A 12,413-nucleotide genomic window follows, 5' to 3' on the forward strand; every position below is an offset into this window, starting at 1 on the left:
AGAATTAAAAAATAAAAAGAACAATAGCAAAATGCCAACAACATAGACAAAAAAATAAAACAAAACAAAAACAATAAGAATGATACATTGCTGGGCGTGGTGGCACACCCTGTAATCCCAGTACCCTGGAGGCTAAGGGAGAAGGATCATTGCGAGTTTGAGACCAGCCTGGGCTACAAAGTGAGCTCAAGGCCAGCCTGAACTGCACAGCGAGACCCTGTCTCAAAAAGCCAAAAAAAAAAGAATGATACAGGGTTTCAGAACAAAATGATAGGGATTAACAATGGCTGTTATATTACATATTTTTATCTTCATCAAGGTTGGTCAGATTACCAGATATAAGAATGCAAGATTGATCAAACCATTAAAGAAAATAAAAAATAAAAAAAAATTATAAACAATACAGAGTTTCAATTGATCTAATAGATAACTGTTCAATCTACAATGTATTGGGTGGTTATGGCTTATAGATAAGTGACATAAAAAAAGATAAGTGACTTCAATGACTGCAGTGTTAAAAGCAACAGTAGAGCTGAACTAAACTATTATATCTGCATTACCTGTGGAGTGCTAAAATGCTCTTTGACGGAGCATTATATTAGCTGTAAATGTTTACTGCAAATTCTTGGCAACCATTAAATTTTTTTCAAACTAAATAAAAAATAAAACATTTTTAAAAGAAGAATTAATGTGCTAAGAAAAGAGGAGAAGTGGAAGAATATAAAATGCTCAATTAAAACCACAGAAAGCAGGAAAGAGATGTAGCTCAACAGTATAGCACCAGTAGTAGAGTCATAGAGCACTACTGTATGTGAGGCCCTGGTTTCAATCCCTAGCACTGCAGAGAAAGCAAAATAGGAGGGAGGGTACAAAAAAATGACTGAACTATATATGACTGTATAAGAAACCCATGTTAAAGACACAGGTTAAAAGTAAAGAGATGAAGAAAGGTGTTCAATTAGAAAACAATACCTGAAAGATACAGGAAAATCTCTATATACTGTACTTGGAAATTATCACACTTCTCAATAATCCTTTGGTCAAAGAGGACATCTCAAGGTAAAGTTTAAAATAATATTAGCCGGGGATGCAGCTCAGCAGCACGGCACCTGCCCAGCAAGCTTGACAAAACAAAATGAAACAAACAAACAAAAAAAAACCCCAAGTCTAAAATAATATTAAACCAAATGAGGATGAAAATGTGCCATATAAAATTCTGTGGGAGGCAGCTAAAGCAGTTCTCAAATGAAAATTTCTATAACTAAAAGCTTGTATTAGAAAAGAAGCAAAATCTCAAATCAATAATCTCAGCTTCTGCTTAGAAACTAGAAAAAAGGATCAAAGGGAACTTGAAAGCACAAAAATGAAAATAGTAACAGAGAAATCAATGAAATTTAAAACAGAAAAGTAATAGAAAAGAACCAAACACAAAGTTGTCATTTTGAAAAGATCAATAAAATTTACAAACATCTAGCAAGTATAATGGGGGATATAAATTGCCATTACTAGGAATCTCTTTACAGATTCTACAAACAATAAAAGGAAAATAAAGGCATGCTGTAAACAAACTACACACACAGAAATGCAACAACTTAGATTAAATAGAGCAATTCTTTGAAAAGCACAAACTATCACAACTTCCCAAGATGAAATAATCTGAACAGTAGCCCTATAAATATTAAAGAAACTGAACTTGTAAAAATTTGCAAAACACAAATCTCCAGTCCCAGACAGTTTTATTAGAAAAAAATTCTACTAAACATTTAAATGAGAAATAACACCAACTTTATACTAGATCTTCTAGATGATAAAAGATGGGGCATCATCCTAATTTATTTTATGAGACCAGCACTAACCTAATACCAAAACTAGACTATGACAATATGATGGAGCACTACGAAGCAGCTCTGAGCAGGACTTAAATTAATCAACTGGTTTTCCATGTTTGCTTGTGGGTGACTGGTCCCTACTGAGGCCTGTAATGGTGGGTGAAGCCATGAGGCCTCAAAGGGCAAGACAAGGCCACAATGAGGACTTTTGGCTCCAACTCCAATTAACTAAAAGGAGATGTGTACCTGCAGGCGGGTCACTCCTGTGGTAAAGGCCCTCCTGGAGATAACACAGTTCTCCTAAATTAACATAATGTATTACTTGGAGAAGCCCTTAAAAGGATTCCCAAGTCCTGCCCAGATTCCTGCATTTTCTTCAGTATTCCCCTCCTTTGTTTGAAAATCTAATAAATACAGATTGCCTAGGGAAGTTCTTTGTCTAAAACAGAATCTGGAATTCTGTGAGAGGGTTTGGAACCTCATGGAGCCCTGAAATCATTTCATTTGTCTTATTTAATTAAGTTTTCTCCATCCACTCATTTGGCAGATTGTGGCCTGATCAATCTGCAATTAACCAGGGGATAATATTAATGTTGTAACAATATAAGGGCGAAAACTTAGACCAATATCCCGCCTGAACACAGATGAAAAATTTGTCAAAATAGTAAAAGAAAGAAAGCAAGAAAAGAAAGGAAAAAAAAGAAAAGAAAGGAAAAATTTGCCAAATTATTTGCAAATGAAATTCAAGAATATATAAAAATAATAATATGCTATGAGGTAGGCCTATAGCAGAAATGTAAAACAGATTTAATGAAAATCAATTAATGGGTGAGGATGGAAATCAATGTTAGAGTGCTTGCCTGGATGCGTATGGTCCTGGGTTTGATCCCTAACACCAAAATTTTAAAAAAGAGCTGGGGATTTAGCTCAGTGGCACAGTACCTGCCTGGCAAGCATTGAGGTCCTGAGTTTGATCCCCAGAACAACAACAACAACAAAAAAAAAGAAAGTCAATCAGTGATTAACTTTGACATCGAAGAAGAAAAACTACATAGTCACATCAATAAATACAGAAAAAGCAGTTCAAAATTCAACATTTATGCATGATTGAAATCTCTCAACTAGCAGAATGTAAGTAGAAGGGAATATCCTTAAGATGATGAGGGGAATCTACAAAAACTCACAGTTCACATCATACAAACAATAAAAGAACAACTGCTTCCTGGAAAGATTAGGAACCAGGCAAGGACAACCACTCTCCTGGCCAGGAATGGCCAACCTGGGAGGAGGTCCTAGTTAGCGAAGTCAATGAAAGGAAAAAAATAAAAGGCACACAGGCTGAAAAGGAAGAAATATGACCATCTTTATTCACAGATGACACCATTTATGACAAAGAAAATCCAAGAAATCTACAAAAACTCTTAAGTAAGCGAGCTTAGCAAAAACAGTTGTCTTCAAGGCCGGCGTGGTGATGCATGCCTATAATCTCAGCACTCCAGAGGCTGAGGCAGGAGGACTGTTGCAAGTTTGAGACCAGCTTGGGCTACAAAGTGAGCTCAAGGCCAGCCTGAACTGCACAGCGAGACCCTGTCTCAAAAAGCCCCCCGCTAAAAAAAGAGTGGTCTTCTTGTGGACTCACAATGAAAATTTGACATTGAAATTTGTAAAACATTATCATTCATAGAAGCTCTGCAAAAAGTGAATACTCAAATAATAATTTGAACAAAACATGCAGATTTATATGCTGAACTACAAAATACTAATGAAAGAAATCAAATAAGATGTAAATAGCCGGGCAAAGTAGCACACACCTGTAATCCCAGCACTTGGGAGCTGAGGCAGGAGGATAGTTACGAGTTCGAGGCCAGCCTGGGCTACATAGTGAGTTCAAGGCCAGTCTGAACTACATAGTGATATCTACTTTAAAAAAAAAAAAAAAGTAATTAAGTTGAGAAACATAAATTCTCATGCCTTAGGAGACTAAATGTGGTTAAAATGTCAATTCTTCCCAAACTGCACTCTAGTGAGTCCAGGCCAGCCTGAAATACAAGTCAAGACTCTGCTCAAAAAAACAAACAAGAAAACAACAATAAAAACCTTCAGCATATAGACCAGTGCATTCTGAAATACATCAGACAAAAGAACTAGAATAGCTTAAACTTTGGAGGAGGGGCTGCTGGGGATTGATCTCAGGGCCTCACACTTTAGGCAAAAGCTCTTCCACATTTCCAGCCTCAGCAGGGAAATCTTTGTAACTTCTGTTTAGGCAGTGAGTTCTTGGGTAGGTCACATAAAGTACAATCCATAGAAGACACATTGGTAAGTTGCATTTCAGCAAAATAGAAACTTTTGATGTGCGGAGGCACTGTTTGAAAAACAAAAAGCCACAGACTAGGAGAATACATCTGCAAACCATGCATCTGACAAATGGCATACACTCCAAAACATAAAAATGAAACAGAAAACAATGTAATTTTAAAAAGAAAGCTTGCAAAGCACTGGGACAGGCATACTTCACCAGCCAGTGAGTGAATCATACTGAGGTCCGACTCGAGTTGGAACACCGACCTGTATGCACTGCCCCATGCCGACCAATAGCACGCAGACATATAAATAGTTTGAATACTTCAAAAATGTTCTATTAAGTGAAGGAATTTCATATCCAGAATATACTGGAAAACTATCTCTTCCATCTCTCAACCAATTGGATTCTTAATGTCACACAAGAATTTGTATTAAAAAAACTATAAAGAACAATAACTTGAATAGCCTCCAAAATTAAAAACAAACAAGGCTTCAACCAAACATTGCACATTCCAATCCCTTCTATTCATCTGTTAGAAAACAGCACGACACTCTCTTCACCAGAACCTGGTGCAATCTTTTTTGTCTCATGTTGGGCATAAAGAAAGAGAATAAGAATAAAATCAATGTTAGAAAACCCTAACAGTTCACCCTCGTTCTCATGATTATTCCACTTTCCCAGTTGAAATGCCAGTCATGCAGGACCTGGGGCACAACATGCATTCCTTGCTCTCTGCACATCTAAACAGTCCGAGGGCTCTGGGGAGACGAATATTCTGGTTTCCACTTCTGAAGAATGAGCCCGCTGTGAAGGTCAAGTCAACACCAGCATCTCAAAGGTTCTAAAGGGGTTTGGAGACTGGTTGCCAAGAACCAATCACCCTAAAAGCAGATAAACACAGAAGCTGAGAAAGCAGGCGATGGGGAAATCACCGTATTCTGCTCTTGCAAATACTTAAGCCCCGGCCAGACAAAATGAACTAAAACACAGTGTTACAAATCTGAAAGGATGTGAATGTTAGGTGTGAAGTCCCTTTAAGCGTCCAGGGAGCTGGCACCAGCACAGGAACCTGACTGAGGAGGGCAGAGCTGGAGTCAAGAAGCAGAGAAAAAAAAAAGGGGGGGGGGCTGGGAATTTAGCTCAGCGGCAAAGTGCCTGCCTGGCAAGCGCAAGGTCGTGAGTTCGGTTCCAGGTACTGGAGAAAAACAAACAAAAAAAAGAAGCAGAGAAGCAGCAACCTGGCCTTCTCTGGCACCTCGGCTAGAGCTGGACGCCTAAGGTGCATCTGTTATTCGGTGATTCTAGTGTGAAAGACTTTTTAAAAGCTTTCCTATTTTAAGTCATGGAATTTCAGAGCTATATGGCATCTTAAGTTGCCTCATCCATTATCTTAACTGACTTCGGAAGGCTATTCTCATGACAATGGAGAAAATACAGCAGGACATCTGGATCACAAAGTCATTCTACAAGATGAGTAGAAATAAAACCAGTACAGACATCAGTACACACGGATATCTCAGTCAATGATGACTCCATAAGGGGATGCCAGCTAGTGACGTCGTGGCGTCTTAGCTTGTGTACGCACTCTCTGCGACACTTTGCACAACTACAAGGTCGCCCAATGGCACACTTCTCAGAATGCAGCCTTGTTAAGTACTGTGTGACTACCTACATTAGGTTGGGCCTGGGCAGAGGGGTCAGGCCTAAGCCTAACCCTAACCCCCAGGCACACTCAACTTTAAGCCAGGTCTCTGGGGTGTGCTCCTGGACTGGACCTGTGCTCCTCCTCCGGGAGGTTCTGGGGCTATCACTGGCTAAAGAGCAGGTTTCCATTCGCTGAGACAGCAACAGAGGCAGAGCAGATGAGGTGTAGAGGTGAAGACAGAAATGCAGTCTGGAATGTATGCAGTACTGTGAGGTGAAGGGTGAGAATGACCAAAGGCTGCTGACCATCTAGCCTGATGTTTAAAATGCGTGTGACAGGGGCTGGGGATTTAGCTCAGCGACACAGCGCCTGCCTGGCAAGCACAAGGTCGTGAGTTCGATTCCCGGTACTGGAAAAAAATAAACAAACAAACAAATAAATAAATAAATAAATAAAATGGGTGTAACAGACTGGAAATCTTTTCATATGAAGCTACTAGGACTCTTCTCTTTTCCCTCCCCCATAGTCAGTGGAACCAGAGGAAAATACGATAGTTCATCAAATCAAAGATGCCACCATGTGTTGGTCAACTGTTAATCACTGCCCGAATACCTGAGGAAAACAGCTTGAAGGAGGAAATGCTCCTTTTGGCTTATGGCTTCTGGGGTTTCAGTTCATGGTAGGCTGGCTCCACTGCTTTTAGGCCTGGTGGCAAGGCCACAGGCCAGCCAGAAAGCAGACAGAGGGAAAGAACCAGGGACCAGTTATAGTCCCCAAGGAAACATCCCATGACCCCCTCCCTTCCTGTAGGCCCTGCCACCTAAATTTCCATTACACCTCAATAATGCCATCGAATAATTCCCCTTACTCTGCTGGCTTTTAATGGTACTACCTACCAAGCCCATGGTATCCTTTTCTCCTTCCCTCCTTCTCTCTGCTCTCCTCCCTTCATGTGAGAGTCAGTCTTTGTGCCCTATATGATACAACTCCAGTAAGCACTGACTTAACTCAAGGAGATACCCACAGAACAATGACCGAACTCAGGAAACACAGTAGTGCGTCTAATCCTCTGTTCACATTCAAGTTTTGTTCACTGTCCACAATGTCCTTCCCTGCCATCTTTTTCACACAGTCCAAGATCCAGTCCAGGGTCAAGTGCTATACTGCTGTCCTGCCTCAGGACATCCCTTTACATTGGAACAGGTCCTCAGTCTTTCTTCCTGTTTCTTAACCTTGAAGATTTTTCCTTAACTCAAAAAAATTTTAGTTGTTTTTTTGAAATTAAAATTTTGAAAATTTTAATTGAAATTTTTGAAGGCTATGGAGGCTAACTATCTTACAGACTGTCCCACACGGACTTTGTCTGTTATCTGTCAGTTTATGACCACAGGGTGTAGCTCAGTGGGAGAGCACTTGCCTGGTATGCACAAGGCCCTGGCTTCCATCCCAGCCTCCCAACATCCCACCCCCAACCCACACCAAGAAGTATCAGGTTCTGACAGAGGTGGTAGATTCCGACGGGGCAGGCTGTGTCCTCCTGGTACATCTCATCAGGAGGCAAGTGTTAGTTCTCTGCTGTGACGTTAACTTTGATCACTAGGATGGTGTCCACAGCAGGGAAATCAGCTTTTATATAAATTTGAAGTGTGAAAATTTTAAGTAGTAACATCAGTAAATACCAGAGTCTTATTTTATGCATACAACTTGTAACAATGAAAATTCAATAGGAATTTCAACTTTTCTGGGCTGGAATTTAAAATATTCTAAGGCCCTACATAGATCTCAAGCACCAAGTAAATAGAAAATAAGTTGCACCTACAACCGCCTAGCTTTAAAGTCCACAATATTATGCACTATCAGCTGCTTTTTAGGCTTCTGCTGAGGCAAGGCTGGTCTTAGGCCAGCGGTAGCAGCGGGCTATGTCCACTTCATCAGGACCCTGCAGACATCCTGCCAAAGCGTGTCCTGAGGAGCACGGCCGGAGGTGTGAGTATGCCACTGTGGACAGGAATGGGCCTCCCTTCCTGTCCCTGTTTGCAGTCAGGGGCACATTTGCTCTGTGCCTTCTCTTCGTTTAGGTCCTAGGAGAGCAGTGGAAACAGTCACTGGAACAGGGAGTAAGTGGCCAAGCTGCAGCCTGCCCTTGAGCTCCCCTGGGATGGAAGGAGCCACCCCATCCACACAGCACACACCCTCCCCAGTCTGCTCACAGTTCTGCTGTCTCTCCACAATGGAGACGTGGTGGTTTACCCATTCTGCCTGGCTGGCTCTGTCTACTTCCATGAACACAGCTGGAAGCCAGGGCCACATGGCCGCACAGTCCAGCTCCTTCTCAGGCCAGGTGGAGTCTGCACAGCCATTCTCCCTGGGTTGCGACACTTTCATGCTCAAAGGCTAGCTGGGCACACTTCCTTGTTTGCTTTTTAATATGTAACTGTTTCTAAATTCCTGTGCCCCTGGCGGTAACACCCCAAACCAATGACTGTCTCATTGTGGTGTTTGATGTTGACTCTTAGTCTATGGCTGGATGCTGTCTGTGACCTCAGCAGGTCCAGAGGCCCCTGTGTAAATGGAGACCCCCACAGGATGAGCCCAACAAACCCCTCTGTATGTAGCTCATGGAGGTTCAGGGTTGTTAAGGACCCAATCGCAGCGTTAGACTCACTTTCTAAAATGTTACTTCCTCAGGCACACATGTGCACAGAAAGCCCATACAAAGCAAAGCACAGTACATTAAATCATCAGTACTGTTACTCAAAAATGGAATTTGAGTTAGCCATTCCCATCCGGCCCCTCCCATAAGTCACAGCATTTTATCAGCTCTGAAGGTGAATAACTTTGTCTTAAAGGAACGAAGTTACTGGACTGGCGATGTAGCTCAGAAGTACAGTGCTTGCCTAGCACGCTCAAGGCCCTAGATGCAATCCCAAGCACTGGGGGAAAAAAAAACTGAAAATAAAGAAATTATCCAGATACTCTGAGGTAACGGGGGATGGGGCATAGCACAGCCTAGCTCAGATGGCTGTGAGTACAACATGAAAGATGGTACTGCCAAAGGAACAAAGATGTATTACTTACCTGTACCAACTCCACACAAGTAATGTGAATGTTTATGTATTGCAAACATGTACTAACTTTAAAAAAGAAAGTGTACTGTAGCACTGAGTACAGAGCCTTCCATGCATGTACTGCTCCTGAAAGTCCACACACAACCACAGCAAGACACAGGCTCCACAGAGGGGCACCATCACCAGCCCAGGCACCACCTATGGCTCATACCAGCCTGTCCCCTCAGCCCCACGCCGTCCTGCCTCCCAGGGCAAAGCCTCTGCGCACGAAGGGGTTCCAACAGCTGGTGACAACCCCTAAGCTGGCTGAAGGAACTGCTTACTCCAGCTGCTAAATGTGGAGGACCAACTGGGCCACGCTGCTTGAAGGAGGAGCAACTGTCCTCATTGTGGCTGAACCTGACCCTGTTTCCATGTACTGATATGTATAGAGCTGGTTAGGCCGTTTCCTTATCCCTTCCATTGGCTTTCAGCAATGCATATCGGTCCAGCCGAGGTGATGATGGTAGTCTGACACACAGACGACAGGGCAGTGTCTCCCCCGACCCCCGTTGCTCCCATGTGTGAGCTGGGTCTAGGTGGGATAAAGAGCCAGTGCTGGGCATTATGATATATCTCAGGGCTTAAAAGATTACACATCAGCCAGGTGTGGTGGCGCACGCCTTTAATCCCAGCAATTGGGAGGCTGAGACAGGAGGATCACCGCAAGTTTGAGACCAGCCAGGGCCACAAAGTGAGCTCAAGGCCAGCCTGAACTGCAAAGCGAGACCCTGTCTCAAAAAAGCACAAAAAAAAAAAAAAAAAAAGATTACAGATCAGAGCTGAAGCACTGACCCCAAAACATCTGATCCAAAAACTCTCTCAATTGTATTATGCAGATTACTCTTTCTGCATATCCTTCTCTCTGCATATTGCAAAGGTGATTTCAGGCCTCCTACCCAGCCCAGCTCACGGCACTCATTTACTTCCAGCCATTCTCACAGTCAAGCCACTCCCTTCTTCACACAGGAATAAAACCCAGGTTCGGTCCTGGCTCAAGGCTGCTGTTCCAAATGGCCATCATCATGGCTGGACTTAGGGCCCCTTGGCTCCCCACAACTACAAATATGCCTCGGCGTCTTTATTCTCACCATGGGTTGCACTGGAAGTGGCAGATTGGAATTAACTCATTAGAATTCCAATAACTTTTCCATGGGATTACAAATATAAACTTCCTGGGCCTTGAGGAGTGCCGGGAAGGTCTCTGTACAGCTAAAGACCAACAGTTGCCAACCTCTCTTACCTCAGAGCAGTGAGGCAGCTGTACAACCTGACACTGCATAGGAGCCAGACCCCAGGGTCTCCGAAGGCTGCTGCAGTCGCTGAGCAGCCACCCTGAAGCCCTAGGTGCTTCACCAGACTGAGCGGGGCTGCCCGTGACCGGCAGCTAAAACAGCCTCACTGCAGAACATCTACCAGTGCAAAACTCTTCAAGGGCCTTAAAACTCTAGAATTTTTAAGGAATGATTATCCCTGATAAATCATGGTAGATAAAACCCAACACACCCAAACCACTATTTATTAAACAAAGTAAATCTCAAAGGAGATAACTGAGTTATCAGAGGATGTATCATATCATACCACAAGAAATCTGCCAATTCCCTCTAATAAGATACAAAATAACAGGCAATACACAAAGATTGGTATCCACCACTCCTGACGCCAGGTCTAGAGCATCACAATTACCGGGAGGGCTCTGGATTATTCCAGAAAGGAACAAATAATTTTAACTGCAGGGGACTCCACTCCAGTGTTTTAGAAATGAGAAGCTGAGAGCCAGGCCTGGTGGTACATGCCTATATTCCCAGCATGTATTCCCAGCACTCTGGAGGCTGAGGCAGGAGGATTGTTGCAAGTTTGAGACTGTCCTGGCCTACAAAGTGAGTTCAAGACCAGTCTGAACGGCATAGTGAGACCCTGCCTCAAAAAGACAAAAAAAAAAAATAATAATAATAAAAAAAGAGAGAGAGAGAGAGAGAAGCTGAGCGTGGCACTGGCCGCTACAGTATTCTCTTTCTGAAGCCCTGGGAGGGACAACTCAAGCCCAGGTTGGGAGTGGCAGGGACGGACAGCAGCAGACGCAGTAGGAGCCTGCAGCCCATAAGAGACCACGGTAATGGACAAAACGAGGTCAGAGTCCCGAAGGCTCAAGGACGCTCAAAGGGTGGAGAAGAACCCGGCCTTTGGCTTTTGCCCCCTCCTAGCAGCGCCAGGTAAAGTCTGACTCCAAGTTTTGGTCTTTTGCTGTGTGTAATTAACCACTCTGGTTTCATCCTGAATTCCTCATTTGTACTTGAAGCCAAGAACTAGTCTGAAAGGAAATCTAGAGCCACTTGACTCAACCACCTGTGGAACAGCCACGGGACCGCAAGGAGAAGTGGCCAGCAGGCCACCAAGGATGGGCAGAGCCCTCGCGGAGTGGGTGACTGGAAGGAGGACGACACTGCTGAGAATCAGAAGGAGGGAATCCGCCCAGAAACGGCGTCGCGACTGGCCTCGGGTTCGGGACGGGGCCGAACCTGGGTCCAGCGCCGGCTAGATCTCCGCTCCCGCCCCTCGGCTGCGAGAGGACGGACTCCGGCCCGCCGCCCCAGCCTCCAGAGCCCCGCTCAGCCCCGCCCGGCGGCAGCCTGCTCACCTGGGATGCGTCTGCCGCCGCTCTTTGTGTCCGGTACCCTCCAGCACCGCTCCGCCTCCCACGCCGCCCAGGTCCCAGCCAGGCGCCCTGGGGCGGGGCTCAGAGCAGGGGGCGCGGCTCGGGGGCGGGGCCAAGGAGATGGGGCGGGGCCGGATCAGGGCCAGGCTGGCAGGAAGGACGAGGAGGGCGGGGAGGGCGGGGCAGCCCTGGGCAGCCCTCAGCCAATTAACGTCCACGTCCGCCAGGCAGAGCGTCTGAGGCCGGGGAGTTGGGTCGCTGGTGTGTTTGGTCTGGCTCTATTGCATACGGGTCCTGATCCAGCCTCTCCGTCAAATAGCGCGAGTACCAGGCAGCCAGAGGGAAGACCCTAACCTATAACGAAGAGCTGGGAGGCACAAAACTTAGCTGCTCGCCTCTGCATCATCTAGTCAATAAGTGTACTTTTACTGAGGATCTACTAGTGCCAGACGTTGTCCTAAGGGTGTAGAACACAGCCGTGACAATAGAGGGTAGAAGATCCCTGTCGCTCCTGGGAGATACAGACCAGAAGACAATTTAAAACTCTCAAGTAGATGTATCTGTAACTGCGAAAGAGTAGCAGAGCAGCTGGGACACTGTGGAGGAGCACTGGTTGGGCATTTCACAGAAAGTCCCTCAGTCTGGTTTGGTTGATGTTTTCTAGTGATTAGACTGATGTTAGGGGATTTGGAGAAGAAAACACAGAGACACGTCCTTGTCACATCATGATCTGGAGTACCTGACATCCATGCGATTTTTTTCCCCCCCTTTGGAGACAGGGTCTTACTGTGCTGTCCAGATTGGCCTCACGCCTGAGTGAAAGCGATCATCCTGCCTCAGCCTCTTGAGTAGCTGACCCTATAAGTATGTG

The 12,413-nt window shown here is 44.7% G+C and overlaps 1 protein-coding gene across 3 annotated transcripts in view; it reads right to left on the bottom strand.

Annotated features, from left to right (window-relative positions):
• The window catches only part of Ninl (ninein-like), a 70,507-nt gene extending 58,888 nt beyond the window's left edge, over window positions 1–11,619 (bottom strand). The window contains exon 1 of one of the 3 annotated variants that reach the window (XM_005380997.2): window positions 11,525–11,619. The gene's annotated coding sequence lies outside the window, so the exon portion shown is untranslated. Of the gene's footprint in view, window positions 1–7,989; window positions 8,014–11,524 lie in introns of those variants that run through there. The other 2 variants (XM_005381000.2, XM_013512368.1) reach the window with 2 other exon arrangements.
• Window positions 11,620–12,413: the final 794 nt, after the last annotated feature.

This window comes from Chinchilla lanigera, unplaced genomic scaffold (genome assembly GCF_000276665.1).
Source record: "Chinchilla lanigera isolate Chin_1 unplaced genomic scaffold, ChiLan1.0 scaffold00014, whole genome shotgun sequence".
NCBI classification, from domain to species: domain Eukaryota; kingdom Metazoa; phylum Chordata; class Mammalia; order Rodentia; family Chinchillidae; genus Chinchilla; species Chinchilla lanigera.